Genomic DNA, 23,018 nt, shown 5'->3' with positions numbered 1-23,018 from the left:
GCTTAGGCCTGTAATCCCAGCACTTTGGGAGGCCGAGGCGGGTGAATCACCTCAGGTCGGGAGTTTGAGACCAGCGTGACCAACATGGAGAAACCCTATCTCTACTAAAAATACAAAATTAGCTGGGTGTGGTGGCACATGCCTGTAATCCCAGCTACTCGGGAGGCTGAGGCAGGAGAATCGCCTGAACCCAGAAGGCAGAGGTTGTGGTGAGCCAAGATTGTGCCACTGCATTCCAGTCTGGGCAAGAAAAGCAAAACTCCATCTGAAAAAAAAAAAAAAAAAGTGACCGTAATTGAAGACGGGGGTCTTTACAGAGATAATCAAGTTTAAAAGAGGTCATTAGGCTAGACCCTAGTGCAGTATGACTGACATCCTTATAGGACTAGCAACTGGGATACAAAAACAAAGAGAGTACAAAGGGAAGATGATGTTAGAGGCATAAGGAGAATATAACCATCAACAGGTTAAGGAGAAAGTCCTCAGACAGAATACCCTTGCTGACCTCTTGATTTCAGACTTTAGACTCCAGAACTGAGAGACAATAAATTTTTGTTGTTTAAGCCCCTCAGTTTGTGGTACTTTGTTATGATAGCTCTAAGAAACCAATACATTTAGTACAGTGTACTAAACACAATAGCCTGTGTTAACTGTACTTGGAAGGATGAAGGAAGGAGTAGAGAATAAAACTCAGGGAAGAGGGAGCGGCAGCACTCAGAAGAGGGCATGAAATGGCAGACGCAATTGGGAACAGTTTCTGGAGTAGCAAGCAGTGGTCTATGGGAGTCTCAAATGAAATAATAAAGGTGATATGATTTTGTATTAAAAATGCTATAACTAAGGGCAGTTATCACTATGACCATTGATGATATCATACCCCCAAATATGTACCGGCTACTGAATGGAAAAACTACTGATACAACTAGTTCATAGTGATCATTCCTGTGTTTGATCAACTGAGAAACATTAATGGGATTTATATTAACTTTGAATATGTTAAAAATTAAAAGGTTTATATTAACATTGACAGTGTTGAAAAGTAAAGGGTACACATTAACTTTGACACTGTTAAAGATTAAAGGGATAATCTTTGACTATCTGCATCAACAATTGAGGGACAAACATCTTGATAGAGGATTCATGGGAATGGCAGAAACTACAACATCCAACATGATGTTGTAGTTTGGTGGTTTGGTGGTTTGGTGTCTGACATGACATCCAACATGATGGCATGATCTCGGCTTACTACAACCTCCACCTTCTGGGTTCAAGCGATTCTCCCCGCTTATCCTCCCGAGTAGCTGGGATTACAGGCGCCTGCCACCATGCCCAGCTAATTTTTGTATTTTTTGGTAGAGATGGAGTTTCACCATGTTGGCCAGGCTGGTCTCAAACTCCTGACCTCAAGTGATCCCCCACCTCCGCCTCCCAAAGTGTTGGGATTATAGGCATGAGCTGCCGTGCTCGGCCTTGAACCAGTTCTGATGTAATGCCTCTTGCAGGAAAATCCCAGGAGTTTTTGGGATGCTTGTTTCCGGTTCCACTACAAAACATCACAGTCTTAGGTAGACTTAATACAAGTGGACATAATTATGCAGCCCTGTTCCACATCATTAGTGAGAGTAAATGCCTCCGCCAGGATTCTGCCAACACTGTTTCTAGCCAGACATCCATTAGTAAACATTGCAGTCTTAAAATACTGGTTGGCTTCTGTGCCTGGGCTGTCTGCATAATGGAAACTAGGTCTAGATTTTTTAAAGTATCAACATGGGTAAGCATAGAAATGCTGTTAACTAAGGGATGTAGTTAGAAATTTGGGGAACCCAGAATTTTGGTAAAGCCTTTTAAAATTTCTTCTTTTCAAATTTAAAATGTTCTTAATGAAAATATGAAAGTATTCCTTGTCTTGTGATGATGCCAAGTAAGGGGCTAACTGGCTCCCTAGCTCTAACTCTGTCTTGCTCAGTATCACCATTTTACTTTCTTCATAGAGACTAGAATACATTAAAACACTGTTCTCTTCAATCTTAGTATTTGATCTATCCAAGTGGGTATTTCTAACAAATTGAAAGGATTTAATTGAAATGCACATTGTAAATAATTATAATAATTTACACATTCTTAAAAATAACAGTCCTTCTAGTTAGTAGATGCTCGACAATTTCAAAAACACCCTGTGTTCTCTCTTTTGATCCTTGACAACCCTGTGAGGTGGAAAGTGTACATGATACAGGTGGGAAAACTGAAGCTTGGAGAGATCAAGAATTTGGCCAAGGTCACAAGCAAATTAGGCTGTTTTCAAGATCTGCCTAAGGGTTTGTGATAATATTTTCTTAGTATTCCTTGTCAAAGGAGGAGAAACTGCCAGTTAGGTGGGAGAGTTCCAAACTCTGTAACCTGCACACAAGTCCTGTGATCCCATCTGGCTTTGAGCTCCCCAGGCTTGCTAGAACACCCTGAGTGATAGCTGCCTCTGTTACTTGTCTAGAACGAAAGGTGTTTAACCTAAAATGATTTTACTTTCCACATGTAAGTAGTAGAAATCACAAAGTCTTATCAGAAAGCCAACGTGATAAGAACTTTTTGAGACTTTCACAAACCAGTAGTACTGACATGGTTACAAACCTCATGGCCTTTTTGAGAAAGAATGACAAATAAATGAGAATGGTAAATTGCAGAGATTAGCTTAGAAGCAGTGATTCTTGGTAGGTATTGTTAAAGAATAAGACATTGAGCTTGCTGAGTCTCCTTCCCAGGAAGAACTCCATGAACTTCCATATGGGCTTTTCTTTTACGTTCATCACAACAGCCCCACTGACAGTTATCTAGACAGAAATTATAATCCCCATTTTACCTATAGAAAAGCTGAGGGTTCAGAGATCAATGGACTATTCCAAGGTCACATGGTGTCATCAGAAGAGACTCACACCAGAGCTAATTTCTCTTCAATGATTTGATTATTACATGTAAGTGACTTGCTTGAGGTAATCAAAGGAAAATATTTGGAGAATGAGGACATTTATGACATGCTTATCAAATATGCAGGTGATTGAGGACTGAGTGCTATGCTAGTCTTAGCTCTGATTTGGACAAGTTACTTAAACCTTCTGGGCCTCAATATCCTTCTTGGGGAAATGAGACAGTTGAACTAGATTAGGTTTTTCCAACTTTCTTTTTCTTTTTTAAATTGATAAAAGCTGATCCCACCTCCTGCTTGGCTCCCTCGACTGCCTACTAGACCCTTGGATACAGTCTAAAACCACAGTATTAGGTCATCTGAAAGTTTCTTCCTGTTCCTAAATTCACTATTTTTATGATTGAAAGCAACTAGCCTCCTAATTTGCTACCTCTTCATGTTCCCTGCAGCATCTTGTCATCTTGTGGTATAAGAGCCCCAGACATGACGTCAGAGGACCTGGGAGTGAATCCCTACAACCAATTATCTATGGAGCCTTAATCAAGTTGCTTCACCTCTCTAAATCTCTGTTTCCTCATCTATAAAATGAAGACAGTAACCCTTCCCAGGCAAGAGTGCTTTGTAAACTGTAAGAGACTAAACAAATGGATGGTGTCATTAGTATTACCTCCTATGTACAATACCCTTCTCCATGGAGAGACGGCTTTATCCTTAGAATGACTCTGAGTACCAGTACGGGTTGAGCTGCTCTTCAGCAAGCTTGCCTTGGTATCTATTGTATTTGGGCTTCATCTTCCCTGTGAGCTGAAAGCCAAGTCAGTAGAGAGGATGTGAGCTATCAACACAGCAAATAATTAAACCAAGGAGATGCCATCATTCAGTCCAAAGGGAAAATTATCCCCATATGGTGACCTTGATAATAATTACCCAGCTATGTTTCCCCCTCCACATGAAGTCATGCCCCAATAATAATTATTGTCATTTGAGTGCTTACTTCATGCTAAGTAGATACTGTTTTTTACATGAGTTGTCTCATTTAATCTTCATAAGAACCTTTTCAATGGCATTACTCCTAATCTGTAGTGAGAAATAATCTGAAAAATAGCACATTATTCCTATTTTGTAGCTTGGAAAGACTAAGTAATTTGCTCAGGTTCATATAATCAGTAAATGGCAGAGCCTGGACTCTGAATTTAAACCTCTGAACTGATCACCTCTGCATCTTCCAATTGGAAGAAATTATTTTCCACACTCAGTATGAGGGCCAACAGCCTCATTCCTCTTTATCTTTGCCATGCTTTAGTCAGCCCCATCTCTCCATTTTAGTTACTATTTTCATTTCTTTCTCTATTCAAAAAGGCTCCATTCATCTTCATAAAACTCAGAGGTGGGAAGCACCTATTAGTCATTGATGTCCCCACTAACTACCACCCGCCTACTTGTTCTCTGTAGCATGCTTTCTGCTCAGGGAGCCTCAGGGAATGAAGCCCAATCTCTTCCATGGGGAGTTAGTTCCATAACTAATTCATCTCTGTCAGGAAGATTTTCCTCTTAGGTTTATCCTCTTCTTTAGTTTTGCATTTTACCCAATTATTTCTCTCTGTGGGCTGCACACTTCAGCTCTTCAGATCACTTTGCCTAAGCCTGCCCAGGCTCTCAGCAGTGATTTTGCTGAGCTGCCTCTTTCCCTTTTTCCATAGCCAGAGTAGCTTTCTTATTAGCACCTGGAGGATGGTGTCTCCAGTGGACGGAGGTAGAGGCGAGCTATGGGAGGATGCTGGGAAAGAAAGTGAGGAGGAAGAAGTGTTAGCAGGAGGTTTGAAACCTGCTTAGTCAGAAACTCTTGGACCCAATTTGGCTTGGACCTTTCTCTTAAGTTGCCCCTCTACTGGCAGCAGAGGCATTTGCTATCCAGCTAGGCATGATTCCATTAGGATGCTGTGCCAAGCCCTAAAATTGGTGCCAAGAATCACAGAAATAAATGGAGTGCACCAGTACAAAGGAAGACATTGTGGTACAGTGGAAAGCATGTCAGCTTTAGGATTTGAAAAATCTAGTTTAAATCATTGCTCCACTTTTTACATAACTATATGGTTTGGTAAGTCATTTTACCTCCTGATCTTCAGCTTACTCATTTATAAAATGGAGAGATAATACCTAGCTCAGGAATTTCCGTAAGGATTATGGAGAATGGCCTGACACATAGTAGGCACTCAGTCAATGACAGCTATTATTTTTCAAAGCCCTAATTCTAAACCACTTCCTCATAACCATGTTTCTTATTTGGAGTCTCCGGGCAACTGGCCTTACCTCTTATTCTTCCGTTTTCACTGTGCTACAAACCAGCCTATAGCATTCTCATGTTTTAGCTTCACCTGCAGCATCAACAGTTCCAGACAGTTCCCCACAGTTCCCCACTGCCTTGAAAGCAGAGCTTTTAAATCCAAATCAACATTAATTTTGTTTTTCAATTTTTACTTTGATGTGAACTTTACCACTGCCATGTAGACAGGGACATGGATACTAATCTATAGGATAAAGCCCATTTATTAATAGGCTCTAAATGAATGTTGGCAATTTCTCACTTGCATCAAAGACCCATTCCATATGCATTGGTATTGGCAGTAGTATCTTAATATGCAAACAAAACCCAACTTGAACACATTTTGTTACAACACTCTTTTCAAGTGAATGCATATAACCATCAGCCAAAAGAACACTGCCTGTCTCTTGGATACCTGAAATCTACTCATTTAACAAATATTTATTGAGCATCTACAATGTACAGAAGACTTTGAAGGTGCTGGGATACATGATAGGACATGAGGTTAGCATGGTAGTCATGGGGTCACTAAAGCAAATCCCCTCTTTAATGTAGCTTACATTGTAGTGACAAACACATGATACACAAGTAGACACACAAAAAAAATAACTTGAGATAATTGCTTCAATGGAGAAAACTAAGCAAAGTGATATAATAGTGACTAGAGAGACTATTTTGTTTATTTATACATTTGTTTTTACTTTAACTTAAAATATCAAAATAGTAGATGCACATCAGCCAGGCGTAGTGGCTCATGCCTGTAATCTCAGCACTTTGGGAGTCCAAGGTGGGCAGATCACTTAGGGCCAGGAGTCTGAGACCAGCCTGGGTAACATGGCGAAACCCTGTCTCTACTAAAAACTAAATACAAAAATTAGCCAGGTGAGGTGGCGCATGCCTGCAGTCCCAGCTACTTGGGAGGCTGAGGCATGTGAGTTACTTGAGCTGGGAGGCAGAGGTTGTAGTGAGCTGAGATCATGCCACTCCACTCCAGCCTGGGTGACAAAGTGAGATTCTGTCTTAAAAAAAAAAAAAAAAGAAAGAAAGAAATGGATGCACGTAATTCTATTTTTTTAAATTTTTACCAATAAAAAGAAAGCTGGAATCGATGCAAATAATTTTTTTAAATTCATGTAATTCTCAAATACTTTAATTGGGAGAGGTGGGGTAGAAAGGCTCCTCTGAGGAGATGATAACTGAGCTGAAACTTGGATTATGAGGAGACAGCTATGAGAAGGCCTGGGGAAAACCACATCAGGTAGAAGGAATAGCAATCCAAAGGCTCTGAGTGCAAATGAGCTTGGTGTGCAGGTTAATGAGATAGGAGGAAAAAGTACAATGTAGTTAAAATGAACCGAATGAAAGGGTGAAAGGTAAGAGGTGAGATTGTAGAGGTGGAGAAAGGCCAGATCATACAGGGTTTCACAGGGTATGGAAAAACTGTTGGTTATGTTCTAATTACAGTGGGAGACTATGGATGGGGTTGGAATAAGCAAAGGAGAGATATGGACTTGTTTCTAACAGATGATTCTATATGCTGGACAGAGGGTGGAGTATGGAGGGGCAACAGTGAAAACAGGAATCCTTTGCAAAAGTACAGGTAAATGATGATAGTGGCTTGGATTAGGATGATATCAGTGGTGATGGTAAAATTCAGGATTTATTTTGGAGGATTAACCTCTAGGATTTGTTGATGAATTGGATTTTGGGAGCAAGGCAAAAAGAAAACCAGAAAGAGTCCTAGGTTTTGACTTGAACTCCTTGGGGTATGGTGGTGCTATTTACTGACATATGAAAGACTGGGTGTAGAACATGTTTTGGGGATTGGGTTTTGATTTGAAAATGTTAAATGTGATAGACCTATGAGGCAATCATAAGGGGATCTCTAAAAGCCAGTTTGCTTGGCTATTACAGGATACTCCCAATTCCCCTCTCTCACACTGCACATCCAGCTGGTTGGCTAGGTTAGGGATCTGCCAGAAAAAGAAGCAACATGCATGCTAGTCCAGATGCATTTCTGATTAATTTGCAATTTTTTCCTGAGAGTTGATTCTTGGGGTCAGAGGAGCATGGTGGGCACTCCTTGGAGAGCTGTAGTATATTCTAAGATGTGTCTAGATACCTGTGGTTGATGAAGGAAGTAGTTTCCCAGAACAGAGTTATATTTGGCCAAAAACATTTCCAGTGACATTTTTCACTTGGCACATAGATAGAAGATGGCATCATGTGAAGAAATAATACAATGACATGTTTCCTATACATAGACTCTTCCACTTCAGATTCTGGTTCCTAGATTTATAGATGTTAGATAGGGAGTAGCTAAAAAAAAATTGGTTTAGCCCCTGATCTCAGGGACACAATGCCTAGAAGAATCATACTACTTTTTGTAATAGCATCTTCTGCCTTGGAGAACTGGTCCTTTTCTTCAACATTCTTACTTTACACCTTCAGGTTCCTCAAAACATATTTTCAGCTACAAAATTAAGAGTGAATGAAATACATTAAATATAGGCAAAACTCGACTGGGCATAGTGGCTCATGCCTGAAATCCCAACACTTTGGGAGGCTGAAGCGAGAGGATTGTTTAAGCCCAGGAGTTCGAGAGTAGCCTGGGCACCATGGCGAAACCCCATCTCTACAAAAATTAAAAATTAAAAAATTAAAAAATATAGAGAAACTCATTTTAAAAATTATGCTATATTTAGATTATTGTATTAATGTTAATGTAATCAATATATTTATACAACAAAACACCACCAAATTAGCACAATTTAGAAGAAAGTCTACCTGTAAAGGAGTTATTAAATATTTATTTTACAATTATGATTTTAAAAACTTTAAATTCACATAGTATTAAATATGAGGGCTTTGCTAGGAAACATTTTGTCTATTCAGGCTCACTGACCTACAGGAAACAATAAAAATCCTGTCAGAAGTAAAATTTAAGTTGTTGGTCTTAAATTCTTTTTTAAGAAAGAGATACACAAATTTATATGCTTGTAAAATTAAGAACTGCAAGTATAAAATTATTTTCTACAAATATGAATATCTAAAATGCTGTATTTAAGTTGCACATTTGGTTGATTTCAAAGATATGAGAGTGGAGGTGAATAAAGAGGAGAAGAAGTAAAAGAAAGTTGGAGGAAGGGAGGGATAGGGAGAGATTTGTTAAATGAAACGAAATCACAGCTAGATAGGACGAACAAGTTCTAGTGTTCTATGGCAGTGGAGGATGACTATAATTAACAATAATACATTATAGAGTTTCAAATAGCTAGAAGGAAGATGGTGCAAGTTCCTAACACAAATAAATTATAAATGTTTGAGAGGATGGCTATGCTAATTACACTGATCTGATCACTATACATTGTAAGTATTGAAACATCACTATGTACCCCATTAATATGTACAATTATCATTTGTCTATTAAAATTAATTAATTATATTTTTTTAAAAGAAGAAAGTCAAAGAAAGAGACAAAGAGGGAAGGGAAAACAATTGATAAAGGAGGAGAGGAAGAGACAGGAGAAAAAGAAAACAAACAAGATATACACATACAAAGAAACAGAAAAATAGGCAGTGAAAGAGAGGAAAAGCAAAAGCAAATGAACATGAGAGGGATGTGCTGGTGGTGAGCAGGTGATATGGTTTGGATCTTTGTCCTCAACCAAATCGCATGTTGAATTGTAATCCCCACTGTTGGAGTTGAGACCTGGTGGGAGGTGACTGGATCATGGGGGTGGTTTTTCATGAATGGTTTAGCACCATCCCCTTGGTGCTGTACTCGTGATAGTGACTGAGTGAGTTCTTGTGAGATCTGGTTGTTTAAAAGTGTGTAGCACCTCCCCTGACTCTCTCTCTTGCTCCTACTCCGGCCATGTAAGATGTGCCTGCTTCCCCTTCCCCTTCTGCCATGATTATAAGTTCCCCCAGGCCTTCCTAGAAGCTGAGCAGATGCCGCCATGCTTCCGGGTAAAAATTACCGAGTCTCAGGTATTTCATTATAGCAGTGTGAGAACGGCCTAATACAGCAGGTGAATTATTCTACTCATACCTTGGAGTTCACTGTGGACTTCAAGTGTCTGTCCTTTGAAATATGAAGTAGCTGCTTAACCACTGCCCAAAGCCCCTCAATTTCTCTTGACTTTTGGCCTTTCTTCCAAGACACTGGTAGTTAAATCAGCCCACCAAAGGAAACATGTGCTTTGGGCTACTGTGGTAGTGACCAGAATAATATTATCTTGGGGCAAAAAGAATTAAATTAGTAGCCAGACGTCCCACAGACCAGAGACCACCAAACACTGTCAAGGTTAACAAAGCAATGGTAGCTCTTAGGACCTAGAATGCTATATAATCAATAGGATAGTTTTTCATATGCAAATTATACTTTCAAAGTGATTGAAAATCATTTTCCCCCAAATGTTGAAACTTCTTCCCTAGGATATTACTTAGCTTTTCTAACACAAAGTTCTTAGATTAATTTCTGGTGTATCATGTCTACATAAGAAGAAATGGAATGCCATGGTTTTTGACAATTGCTTTATAGCAAGATCCTTTCAGCCTATCAGACCCTTTAACTCTTTTCTCACTATACAGGCTTGTAGCTGTAACTGTCCTCTTGCTGCTTGATCCCTCTGTTACCTTTCTGGAATCTCCCCTGAGGGTAAGCTCGTTACCAAACTGTGATCTCCCCTACGCCATAAATCCAACACCACCCCGCTGCATATGGACACTAGTCTGTTTCCACGACCACCTCCCTTCATGGTTGTAAAGCAGAAATGTAACACACTGTTAGAAACAAATGGAGGAAGTAGAATTTTTTGAAAGCCAAGGAAGCCGCCACATCCTGTAATGAAATTTAAAAAATAATCACCATTGTCTACATTAAACCAATACCACAAAATAAAAGGGTGTGTGGGTGGGGGAGGCGGGATTTGTTGATTTCAATAGCAACTTGCTGACATATTCCCCCTTTTCTTGTCACAGATTGTCTGTCCCATTTCTGCATCAAAAGCCTGAAGGTTTTGTTTGCTGGGTCTCTCAAGGTAATATTAGAGCCTGTGTTCTGCACAAAAACTAGCTCAACTCAGCTTGCATTCTCTGAAAACGTTAGCTTGACTCAGGTGAATTATTTCTTGCATTTGTACATGACAACCTGATCCTTATAACTAGGCGTACTTATCAAAAGACTTTGAAAGATTTCCCTTCTCCGCATCAAGGTAGAACAAGAAGTTGGACATATGTACTGTGCATGATTTTCTTAGTTTTTTTTCCAGTCAAGATTAAGAGTTGCACTTACCGAAAAAGAATGACCTTATAGTTTGAATTGCCAGCTTTAGAGAAATAATATACTAGATCCCATCAAATATCAAGACCTACTCTTTTCTCTATTTCCTTAACCAAAAGGGGCTCTTCCTAACAAAAATAACATCTACCTCAACACTAATATAGAATTAACTATAATCTTCAATCTATTTTGTGACCATTCCTAATCTTCCCCTGGGACTTCTACATGAGTCTTTTAAAACAATTTTACATATCAACTGGAGACTTTTAAGGTGGATTTAGCTTTTTAATTTGCTGTATATATGCAATAACCTCTTGAAAATCTGGAGTGCACTTACTGGAATTATGCTTTCTTCTTTATCTCTCGTTTTTCTTTTTTTTGTCTGAGATGCAAGATTTGGCAATGTACAGAAGAAAATACACTGTACTGATGCAGCACAGCTTTTGGAGCCAAGTAGACATGGCTTTGAGACCTTGGTCTAGTTATTCAACTTTTCTGTTGGTCTAGTTATTCAAACTTTCAGAGTTTGATTCCTGGAAATGGTAACACTCTCTATCTTATGGAATGCTATGAAGATCAAAAGAGATGTCAAAACTCTTGAGCCTAGTGGGTGAAAGATTGAAGATACAAGTAAAATTTATATGTTCCCAGTTTCTATGGGGCCAGAGAATTGGATACTAGTTCACAGAAATGACTGTTTCCCAAATTTCCCCAATAATAAGAATTTCTTATGGTATTTGTTAAAAATACAATTTCCTTGGTCTTGTTGCAGACTTGATGATTCAGAAATTCCAAGACTTGGAAGCTAAGGAACTATATTTTTAACAAACACTCCTTATGATTCATACCATGAGAAAAGTTGCAAAAACACTGATATAGACTAGCAGTATCTGTTATATTCTATAATTATAAGCACAATTCAAAATAAAATAATATTTTAATAAATGAATTTTTTAATGTGTACAACTTCTTATGCTCCTAGTTAAATTACCCAGTTAAATATTTGAATTAAAATTTACACTAAATATATAAACTTTAAGTCCACCTGTCTTTTTCTCTGTAGATTCCACAAAGCAGTCAAATTTCATTCTCATTAGTGTATAAAAAATAATTGCTTTTAGTTTTAACTAATTTAGTATTAGAAGAATAAGAGCCAAGAATATTATAAAGCATTTTAGTAATATATAGTGCTATATGAACGTTTATTATAATAATTAACTGTAACAATTAAAATAATAATAGTTTATACCTACAAGACTTGACTTGTGAGTTAACCAGTTAGCTTCATTTTAATATGCTGTTAGCAAATCTCTAAGCTTCATAGAGACAAAGCTTGAAATATTACGCATTAAAACAACACAAAAATCTCTTCTGATTTGAACCCAAATTGCTTTTTTACTCTTTCTTTTTTTTCTGATGGACCTCTAGCTAATTGTACCTTTTAGGTTCAGAAATCTTCGTATTTTTAAGTGTTTGGCATCCAGATATAAATTTTCTATTTCCTTCAAAGATGACACTGTGGATGATGATTCTCTTGGTGTGCTGTATATGACAGGGACCCACAGAAGTGAGAAAATGAAGAGGAAAAGGTGTGAGAAGAGTTGGATAGACTAGTGTATCACCAGCAGCTCTTTAAAAACAAATGATTATTCAACAGAGAGCATTTACTAAGCTCTTACTAGGAGCCAGCTACTGTCCTTATGGCCTGAACATAGCTACTAACTGTTCTGTTGATTCATTGTTTTCAGTTGTGCCTCCGAGCCCTGTGATCAGCTACAGCAATGGCAATTGCTGGTGACTTATAGATAATTTTCGTTAAAAAGAGCGAGGCTGTTCTTGATTGCCGTAGGGCATAACTACCACACAGTGGCTGATGCTGTGTTTCAGAACTTCCTATAAGTTTGTGCATATGTTTATGTCTATCTTGTGTCAGTGCCGCCCCAAAAAGCTAATTGTTTATTTTGCTCTCATCCACTGTAGTTTGAGATGAACATGCTTTAGGGTTATTAAATCAGACATTAGACATTATCCAGAATCTAGATTATACCACCATATATTTGTTTATAAGTTGCTTTCATATTATTCCTTAGTTGTTTCCTACTAAGTTATCCTTTTTGTTTTAGCTAGTACACTTCTACATTTTTTTCCAGGATAAAACTATGTATGTGGAGGGTACTCAAATGTTGGTTCAATTAAATAAATATTTTGCCTAATTAACTACATTAGAGATTCTTGTTGGTGACTATTTCTCTTCTTTTGACATTCGGTAAGTAACATTGATGATAATTTCCTTAACTTAAATATTTGATATGTATTGTTTTGGGAAGGTCTGAAACTACCAGTCATATGAAAAGTCTGAACATAGTCACTAACAATTCTCAACTATACTCTCAATGGTTGGATTTGGGAATTTTTTTCCATTCCAGGGACATTACAAAATACAAAAATTATACATAAAAGTTTTAAATAAAGGATTTTGGTTACTTTTCTTTTTTTTTTTTTTTCTTTTTTGAGATGAGCACTTGCTATTCTGCTTAGGTTGGAGAACGCTGGCTATTCACAGGCATGCTACAGACTTGAACTCCTGGTCACAAACAATCCTCCTGCCTCGGCCTCTGCAGTAGCTGGGACTGCAGGCACACATCACCAAGCTCAGCTCTTTTTACTTTTATTGTGTATGTATTCTATAAAACTGTTATGTATTTGTTTATATTTTGCTTAAAGGTTTTTCTTATTCTTAATGTTTCAATGTGTAGTCTTCCAAATTTGCTTTTATGCATAGATGCATTTTTTCATAAAAATGTGAGTGCACACTTACATTCTATTGTAATTAATTTATATGCATAATATCTCTTCATAAAGTTGCTCATTTTTTATTGAATGGACAGCTGATGAGGGTGAGGGTGGACAGGGTCTCACTATGTTGCCCAGGCTGTTGTTTGGCTTTTGTGTTTGTTGTTCTTTCTGGATGATGGTACAGATCTTTGAAATATTTGTATATTTCTTCAATATTTTATATACTAAGGAAAAAGAAACATACGCAGACAGCTAATTAAAATGTCATTTTCTTACTTAAGTAGGTTGAAAAGTGTGCCAGTAGGTAATATAATTTTTCATGACTTTGACCTTGGTGGTAACTTCTTAAAAAGTCAGAGCAAAGGTTATACTATGATTACTTTGATTTGTAAGCCTTTACCATTCATGGTTTCCTCAATGATCTAAGAAGTCCTTATAAGTATTGGCAAAAAGTCTTTGTAAGAATTTCCTTTCATATAAGCATAGAGTCTTCTTTATTATTCATAGGTCCTCAAGAAAGGTGGATAAGTACCTGGGCACCCCAAAGACCAAGGCTTAGTTGACATAAACATATCTCTGGATATATTGACCATGGTTCCCCACTACTAATTTCTCAAGCTTTTTAGTTGTGAGGCAGTATAAGGTAGTGGGATAGACCTTTGATTATGAACTTGGACACAGAATTGGAGTCCCAGTTATGCAACAGTCTAACTGCAATTATTCACTTATTTGTCTTCTTCCACTATGTGGACAAAGATCATGTTTTATTTGCCTTCTTATCCCTATCACCTGGCACATAGCACTCAGTTAATACTTATTTAATGAAGCTTAAATGCATCCCTAATCTTGGACAGCTCACTCACAGTCTTTCTGAACTTCATATTTGTCATATGTAAAATAGATTGGTTACTCTCTAACATCATTTCCAGCTCTGACACTGCAATTACGTGATCTGTGTATTCTGGAGCCAACTTCCCAAAACAATCTCTCTTGTTTGGGCCACTGAGAAATGGCATTGCATTGTTTGCTTTATTATAAATGGCTTCTTAATCTCTGAATCATTCCTACTTAAAAGAGATTCAAAGAGCCTGCAGTATTGCTGTATATTTAGTGGAGAAGAACTTGGAGAATTGCTTATTCGATATTTTATAGTTTCAAGCAGAGTTCCTACTCCATGAGAGCTTTGGAGATATTTTACATTCTTTTTAAAGTCGTCTTCTAGCTCAAGAAATTTGGTACCTATCTGGTTTGATTGATTTGGCTACATTTCAACAAATTTGCTGGGTGACTAACAAGAGTTCAGAATGATTCAGATGATGGAATGATGGACTACCTAGTATTTAAGTCATTGGAGAGGCCAAGACATCTGTCCATCTATAATATTTTACAGCTATTCTTTACTGCTTTATAATAGAATTTGCTTGAAGAATGATAGAAACATAAGGGCTAGAATCATACCATCAACACTGTAGAAGATTAGAGTGGGAAGGATCTGAGGTTTGTTGTGAGGAGCCTCAGTGGCTGCCTAAAAGACAGCTAGGAATATAGTGGGGGAAAGAAGACTAATTAGGTAGGACTCTGAGTTCTCCTCATTCCAGCTTCAACCATCTCAACCAAGAGCAAACCCGCTTCTGTCCATTTCACCTGCTGATCTTCAGAATAAGTTTATTAAAAAATGTTCTGCTTCAAAATAAAATTTGGGCCTATTAATCTATTCCAACTTCTCATTTACAGATAGAGGCTCAAAAGGTTGTGATATGCTCTTGAGAGACCTCACTGAGAGATCTCCTAGACTGGGTTCTAATTTTCAAAGAGATTTTGAGGAAAAGAAATGTCAGAAGTAGCTGGGCACAGTGGCTCACATCTGTAATCTCAACATTTGGGGCTGGGCATAGTGGCTCATGCTTGTAATCCCAGCACTTTGGGAAGCTGAGGCTGGTGGATCACTTGAGGTCAGGAGTTCGAGACCAACATGGTGAAACCCCATCTCTACTAAAAATACAAAAAATATTAGCTGGGGGTGTTGGCACCTGTCTGTAATCTTAGTTACTCAGATGGCTGAGGCAGAAGAATTGCTTGAGCTCAGGAGGTAGAGGTTGCAGTGAGCCAAGATCGTGCCACTGCACTCCAGCCTGGGTGACAGAGTGAGACTCTTTCTCAAAAAAAAAAAAAAAAAATCATTTTGGAAGGCCAAGGCAGGAAGATCACTTGAAGCCAGGAGTTCTGGACCAGCCTAGGCAAAACAAACAAGATGCTATCCCTACAAAAAAGAAAGAAATACCAGCCTGGCCAACATGGCCAAACCCCATCTCTACAAAAAAATACAAAAATTAACTAGGCATGGTTGCACATGCCTGTAATCTCAGCTACTCAGGAGGCCGAAAGCAAAAGGATTGCTTGAACCTGGGAGGCAGAGGAAGCAGTGAGCCAAGATGGCGCCACTGCACCCCAGCCTGGGCAATAGAGCGAGACTCCATCTCAATAAATAAATAAATAGGAAAGAGAGCAAGAGAGAAAAAAAGAATAGAAGAGAGGGAGGGAGGAAAGGAGGAAGGGAAGAAGGGAGGAAGGGAGGGGACCCCTAAGTAGGGCCAAAGGTATATGTGAAAAAACCCACAGTAATAGAATATTTAATGTTTTAAAATTTCCAAAGCACTAATAAATACATACCATTTGATCTTCACAACAGACATGTAAAGCGAGTAATGTAGGTATCATTAACCTCAATTTACAGATGAGGAAACTGACACCAAGCAAGGTCAAGTGACATGCACAGTGCCATAAGTGTTACAGCCTGAACTAGAACTCTAACATTTCTGACCTTCGACCCAGTGCTGTTTGTATTACACCACACTGCAGACTAAAGAGACATGACAAATAGGTCTGTCAACATATCTTAGAGACGTGAGTTGGTAGTAGATAAAAGATTCACACACATTCTGGTGCCCAGGGATACGATTTGGCAATGTGTAAGTTATCCTATGCTGTCATTGCTCACAGTCTGAATCACGTACATGTTCCCATTGGGGGAATATTTGAGCATCATCTCCTAAGTGCTATTTTAGCAATAGCACTTTGCTAATTATGAAGACAAAATTACCTTATTAGATCATAAGGAAACCTGTCTTTTGGTTTTATCAGACATTTGTTTCTGCTGGTTAAAAATCATTTGGTTTTCCTTATAAGAATTTACTTAGCCTAAACGTTTAATGTGGAAGAAAACTTAAAGATTAATTTTCTTCTATATTAAAGTCTAATTTTTTTTTCATTTTCTTTTCTCCTCCCATCCTCTACTCTTGGCTACCTCCCTGCTAATTATTCATTATTGATCATGTAAAATATCTTTTCCAGGTTTAAAATCAAACTTAAAAAGAAATTAATTTATAACCTTACAAGACTCAATATATGATAGCAGATTGAAACATTTTAGAGGTTAGAATGTAAAAATGAGAGAATATTTGAAAAGAAAACTAGTCTTTCTGGGGAAACAGCTGTGAGGCACAATGCATAAAATAGTTTGACGCTTGAGGTAAAAAGTCACATTTGGGGCCGGGCACAGTGGCTCACCTCTGTAATCCCAGCACTTTGTGGAGGCCGAGGTGGGCGGATCACTTGAGGTCAGGAGTTCAAGACCAGCCTGACCAACATGTTGAAACCCTGTCTCTACTAAAAATACAAAAATTAGCTGGGTGTGGTGGAGGGCGCCTGTAATTCCAGCTACTTGGGAAGCTGAGGCAGGACAGTCACTTGAACCTGGGAGGTAGAGTGTGCAGTGAGCCAAGATCATGCCATTACACTCCAGCCTGGGAAACAAGAGTGAAAACCCATCTCAAAAAAAAAAAAAAAAGTCAAAAAGTCACATTTGGCTAGTTTGCCTTTCTTGGTACTCTAAAAAATTAACAGTTAATTAACAATGAATTGTGTTGAATACAGAGAAATCGTTTACGCTAATTTTACAGCACAAAACCTAGAATATTTAATTAGTCCATCTTGGGAGAATATCAGCATATTATCTGAGAAATTGCTATCATATTCATAAACTAGGATTAACTGACAAGTTTCCTCTCTTTGAAGAGGCTGTCCAGACGTCTTTGGCTTTCATAGGCCAGGTGGAAAGAGGGTAATATTTGGGGTGAAGAGTATCATGGAGATATAGTCAGATCCTTTTTTTTACTTTTTCCAAGATAGAACAATATATGAAGATCCTAATGGATCCTTCTGTCTCTTGGAATTGGGTATAGATGAGAAAGAGAAAACAGTGAATAGTAAGTGCCCTTAAACAATATATAAATTCATTTCTCTCTTACATAAAAGAAGTCCAAAAGTAAGTCATCCAGAGTTGGTATAACAGTTTTATGATCATCATGCACACAGAATCTTTCTACCCCATTGCTCTGCCACATGGCTTCTACCTAATAGCCCAGAAGCATTACTCACGCTTCAGCCATCATGTTTTATTTCCAGCCCAAATGAAGGAGATGGAGATGATCTGTCTGCATGATTTCCCTTTAAGGAGCCTTCCTGGAAATTCAAAAGAACAATTTCAATGACATCTCATTTGTTAGAATTTAGTCACATACCTACATACCTAACTGCAAGGGTTTTTTTTTTTCTTTTCTTTTCTTTTCGAGTGGCTATAAACCCAGCCAAAATAAAGTTTTCATCACTAAGAAAGGATGAGGAAGTAGATACCTGAGATTTTGTCTGACACAAGTCTTCTCTTTCCACCATCATTTTGGTTAACAGTTGCCAGACGCTTGAGCTGTATGAGTTTGCTTGAAACCCCCTCCCTCTTTTTTCCTAAGCTGAACTCAAATGTAAATAAATTGCTGCTCCTCTGGTCAAGTAAAAGAGAGATGAACTTGAGGAGTTTAATTTTTTCCCCTAAAACTTGCTGGGAAATGCATCTAAAGACATTGTTCAGACTACATGCAAGTTGCTTGTTGTGGAACTCCTGAAGAACTGAAACTCTCAGAATAAAACTCTATAGCATCACCACCATATCCCTAAAAATATATAAACCTAATTTTAAATGTTATTTAAAATGGCAGATGGGCCAAATAACCATGTTCCAAGCTGGTATGAAACTGTGTGTACTATGAGATTTTTCCGAGAAAAAAAAAATAGCCCAGGCAATTCAAATCTAAACAAGGAAACATCTCCAAATATCCTGTACTTTGTTTTCTAGCAAGGATCATGGGAATAATAGTTAAAGGCAGAAGAAATTTGAATAAACTCGGTTTTCATTTCAAAAAATTCAAGGGAGAGTCAAGGTCTATATGTTATGGTTAAAAATGTCAAAGCAAGAACAGAGGGCGTAAGTATAACTGAACTTCAAAAATGATGATGATCATTATTTTTTTTTTTTTTTTTTTTTTTTTAGACGGAGTCTCGCTCTGCCGCCCAGGCTGGAGTGCAGTGGCCGGATCTCAGCTCACTGCAAGCTCCGCCTCCTGGGTTTAAGCCATTCTCCTGCCTCAGCCTCCCGAGTAGCTGGGACTACAGGCGCCCGCCACGTCGCCCGGCTAGTTTTTTGTATTTTTTAGTAGAGACAGGGTTTCACGGTGTTAGCCAGGATGGTCTCGATCTCCTGACCTCGTGATCCGCCCGTCTCGGCCTCCCAAAGTGCTGGGATTACAGGCTTGAGCCACCGCGCCCGGCCGATGATCATTATTTTTAAGAGACAAGATTCTTCCTTGTCACCCAGGCTGTAGTGCAATTGTACAATTATAGCTCACTGTAGCCTCAAATTTCTCGTCTCAAGCCATCCTCCCACCTCAGCCTCCCAAGTAGCTAGGACTACAGGTATGTAGGCACAACTGTGCCTGGTTTATTTATCTTTGAAAAATGTTTTTAGAGACAGGGTCTCACTATATTGCTCAGGCTGAAAAATTATTACTTATAAAAATTTGTTACATGAAGTAGAGGAAGTACTGCAGCTGTCTCAATGAACCTATAGACTGTCAGTTCACAAAATGTTATGTTTGGTTGTGTGCAGTGGCTCACACCTATAATCTCAGCACTATGGGGGGCTGAGGTGGAGGATTGCTTCAGGTCAGAAGTTTGAGACCAGACTAGGAAACAGTGAAAACCCATCTCTACAAAATAAAAATTTTAAAATTAGCTGGGCATGATGGTGTGCTCCTGTAGGCCCAGCTACTTAGGAGGCTGAGGCAGGAGAATCACCTGAGCCCAGGAGTTCCAGATTACGGTGAACGATGATTGTGCCCCTGCACTCCAGCCCAGGTGACAGAGCAAGACCCTGTCTCAAAAAGAAAAAAAAAGAAAAAAAAAAGTTTGTTCATTTCCCTAGCATATTGTTGACTCCAGATTAATCATCACTGTTTGGACAAATATTATTTATCTACTGTGTTCCAGGCACGGTGCTAGGGGGGCAGAAGGAAACAATCTGTCCCCTCAAAGAGTTCAGTTTGGTGATTACAAATTATTTGTAATTTTCATCTTTACAAATAACAGAATCATTGTATTCTGGGATCTCAGAACCAGGAATCTGGGATTAAGCAACATGGTATGTCCACCAAGAATGAAGTAGAAAGAGCACAAGTTTAAGATTCAGAAAACTTCCATTTAAAGCTCAGCTCTGTCACTTACTATCTGTGCTTTTGAGCAGATTACTTCACCTTTCTTAATTTCAGTTTCTTCCTCTGAGAATTGAGACTAATGCCTACCTGTCAGGGTTGTTCCGAGGATTAAATGAAATAATATAAATGCTGTGCTTGGCACATGGGAGGTATTCAAACACTGTAATTATTATAATTATCATTAATTATTGTGTTATTTCCAAGAGTGGATTAGGTTCTACAGAATGCTTTGGAGAGTGCACAAACAGTAAGAGCAATACATATGTAGAGCTTGCTATGATCCATGTACTGTTCTCAGCACCTTCCTCAGTAAGATTGGTATTTTTAAGCATAGCAACCATCCTTCAAGATATTATTTTTATCCCTGTTTTACAGTTGAGGAAATTAAGGCACAGAAAGTTGGGTAACTTGCCCGAGGTCACACAACTAAGTGACAAAGCTGAGATTCGAACCCAATCGCCATTTCTCCAGAGTCTGCACTCTCATTATTCTATTGCCATGAATAACTTAATTATTTAATTTGGGCTGGGTGCAGTGGCTCACACCTGTAATCTCAACACATTGAAAGGCCGAGGTGGGCAGATCACTTGAGGTCATGTGTTTGAGACCAGACTGGCCAACATGGTGAAATCTGTCTCTACTAAAAATATAAGAATTAGCCGGTGTGGTGGTGCATGCCTGTAATCCCACCTACTTGGGAGGATGAAGCAGGAGAACTGCTAGGACCTAGGAGACAGAGGCTGCAGTAAGCTGAGATCACACCACTGCACTCCAGCCTGGGTGACAGAGTGACACTCTGCTACGAAAAAAAAAAATATTATTATTTAATCTGTAAATAATACATGAGACTAGAAAAAATTTCCTGACTTTTGGTGATTAACTTTTGATACAATAGTACAACCTTGCTAGCTGGGCAAAGTGGCCCTAGTCTTAGGCACTGTGCTTTAGAAGGCCCTACACATCACGACGCAAAAAATAATTTTTTTTTTTTTTTCTGAGATGGAGTCTCACTCTGTTGCCCAGGCTGGAGTGCATGAGGCTATCTCTGCACACTGCAAGCTCCACCTCCTGGGTTCACACCATTCTGCTGTCTCAGCCTCCTGAGTAGCTGGGACTACAGGCGCCCGCCACCACACCTGGCTGATTTTTTTGTATTTTTAGTAGAGACGGGGTTTCACCTTGTTAGCCAGGATGGTCTTGATCTCCTGACCTTGTGATCCACCTGCCTCAGCCTCCCAAAGTGCTGGGATTACAGGCGTGAGCCACCATACCCGGCCCCCCGAAAAATAAATTTATTTAACAACACATGGGCACTTCTGATACTCAAGATCTGGCTCTTAGCATTGACAGTGTGTTCTTAAGCATCCACTCATGCTTAACAGCATTTAAGGCCCAGGAAAATGCTTCTTTATGTCTCTTATCCTATGTCATTAAATGAAAAGGCAATTGTGTCCAACATCTGCGCTGTCTTCTGGATTATACCACCACAAGATATGAAGATGAACATGAGCAATTTAGGAGAATGTGAGTAACAGAAGCACCTAGGTAGGAGAAGAGACTAACTTTTCAGATCTTTCAGTTAGCAAGAGTGCAAAAGATTTTTGTGTAATGCAGTATCATTTTCCAACACACAAAGTATCCATTTTCTTCTTTTTTTTTTTTTCTGAGTCTCACTCTCGCCCAGGCTGGAGCGCAGTGGCACGATCTTGGGTCACTGCAACCTCTGCCTCCCGGGTTCAAGTGATTCTCCTGCTTCAGCCTCCTGTGTAGCTGGAGGCCTGCACCACCACACTCAGCTAATGTTTGTATTTTTAGTGGAGATGGGGTTTGGCCATGTTGGCCAGGCTGGTGTCTCAGACTCCTGACCTGAAGTGATACACCCACCTAGCCCTCCCAAAGTGCTGGAATTACAGGCATGAGCCACTGTGCCTGGCCTTCTTCATGTTTTAATTTTTGTTTCCTGACTACTTGTGAACTAGTATTTTATTTGCAATAATTAAATATGGTGGCTGAGGAACATTTTCTAAGATAAAACAATTTATATTATTCAAGTGTGTGTATATGAAGGTTATACATAACATATATGAAGTATGATACCATTTCTTCACATGGCCACTGAATGGGCATTGAATGTGATCATTAAAAATGGTTTTATTTTTATTAAAATACTTAAATAGATGCAAATAGATTTTAAAAACATTTTTGTTTAATTACTTTGATTTAAAATTTTGACATTTTCAGAGCAGATGATGAATCTGAAAAAGAAGTTGATATTTAATGATTATAATTTGTTTTCCTCTTCAGAAATTTTAGGGAGATTCTTCTTCTTTTGTTTCTTTTTTTTCATGTCAAACGGGTAACGTGACAACAGTGTAACAAGGTACAAGGGTGGCATATCTCATACATGTGCATGAACACTCAATCATTACACTCATGAACTACAAAAGGATCAGGAGAGATTATTTTGAATATTTTAGAAAAATACCTTTCAAACATTAAATAATGGGAATTTTCCAGTTTTTGAATTTACTTTACATTTTTTGATGGAAGATATATTTGAACACTTTGAATACAGTCACTTTGGTTTTTTTTAATCTTTTAGGACTTTGAGAATGAGTACAAGTTAAGGTCAAGATAGAAATAGAAAATACAACACTGAAATTCAGAGAAGAAATAACTAGGAAGAAACCTTGTCAAGATAGCAAAAAGAGAACATACTTATTGTTTTTTTCTAAAAGTTTGACAGTTTGATACCTGACTTTCAAATATTTAGACACATGATATATAGGCTGCTATGTATCATCTGGTCCCACTATTACAAATGTTAGGGGTGGGCCTTTCAGACAGAGTCCATGCACAGTTACCACAGCAAGATCTTTTTGGCCTAACTTGTATTTTAGCAATTATAAAATAATATAATTAAATTAGTAGCCTCACAATTGGAGAAAGTCATGAAGTGATAGCAAAAAATTCAGCACATTTCTGAAGCATGAATAACTCAAAGAAGATTATATGATAGACTTGGATGTTTTAAAGTACTGTATGGTTTTCTTGGTGGAAAAACGTCCATGTTGAAATAAAGAATGGTTTCTA

The 23,018-nt window shown here is 38.4% G+C and overlaps 1 long non-coding RNA gene and 1 other non-coding gene across 3 annotated transcripts in view; one reads left to right on the top strand and one right to left on the bottom strand.

The window, feature by feature from the left end:
• The window catches only part of LOC117080035, a 33,287-nt gene extending 21,855 nt beyond the window's left edge, over nt 1-11,432 (top strand). The window contains exons 3-5 of one of the 2 annotated variants that reach the window (XR_004435686.1): nt 9,837-9,903; nt 10,227-10,285; nt 10,915-11,431. This is a non-coding gene — a long non-coding RNA (uncharacterized LOC117080035). Of the gene's footprint in view, nt 1-9,836; nt 9,904-10,226 lie in introns of both variants that reach the window. The other variant, XR_004435685.1, reaches the window with a different exon arrangement.
• A 10,839-nt stretch (nt 11,433-22,271) lies between these two features.
• LOC117081890 lies at nt 22,272-22,375 on the bottom strand. Its single transcript, XR_004436362.1, has one exon. It is a non-coding gene; the product is annotated as a small nucleolar RNA U13 (small nucleolar RNA).
• Nucleotides 22,376-23,018: the final 643 nt, after the last annotated feature.

This window comes from Trachypithecus francoisi, unplaced genomic scaffold (genome assembly GCF_009764315.1).
Source record: "Trachypithecus francoisi isolate TF-2019V2 unplaced genomic scaffold, Tfra_2.0 Lachesis_group8, whole genome shotgun sequence".
Taxonomy (NCBI): Eukaryota; Metazoa; Chordata; class Mammalia; order Primates; family Cercopithecidae; genus Trachypithecus; species Trachypithecus francoisi.
Note: the sequence above shows the minus strand (reverse complement) of the source record. Positions and strands in the feature narration are given on the sequence as shown.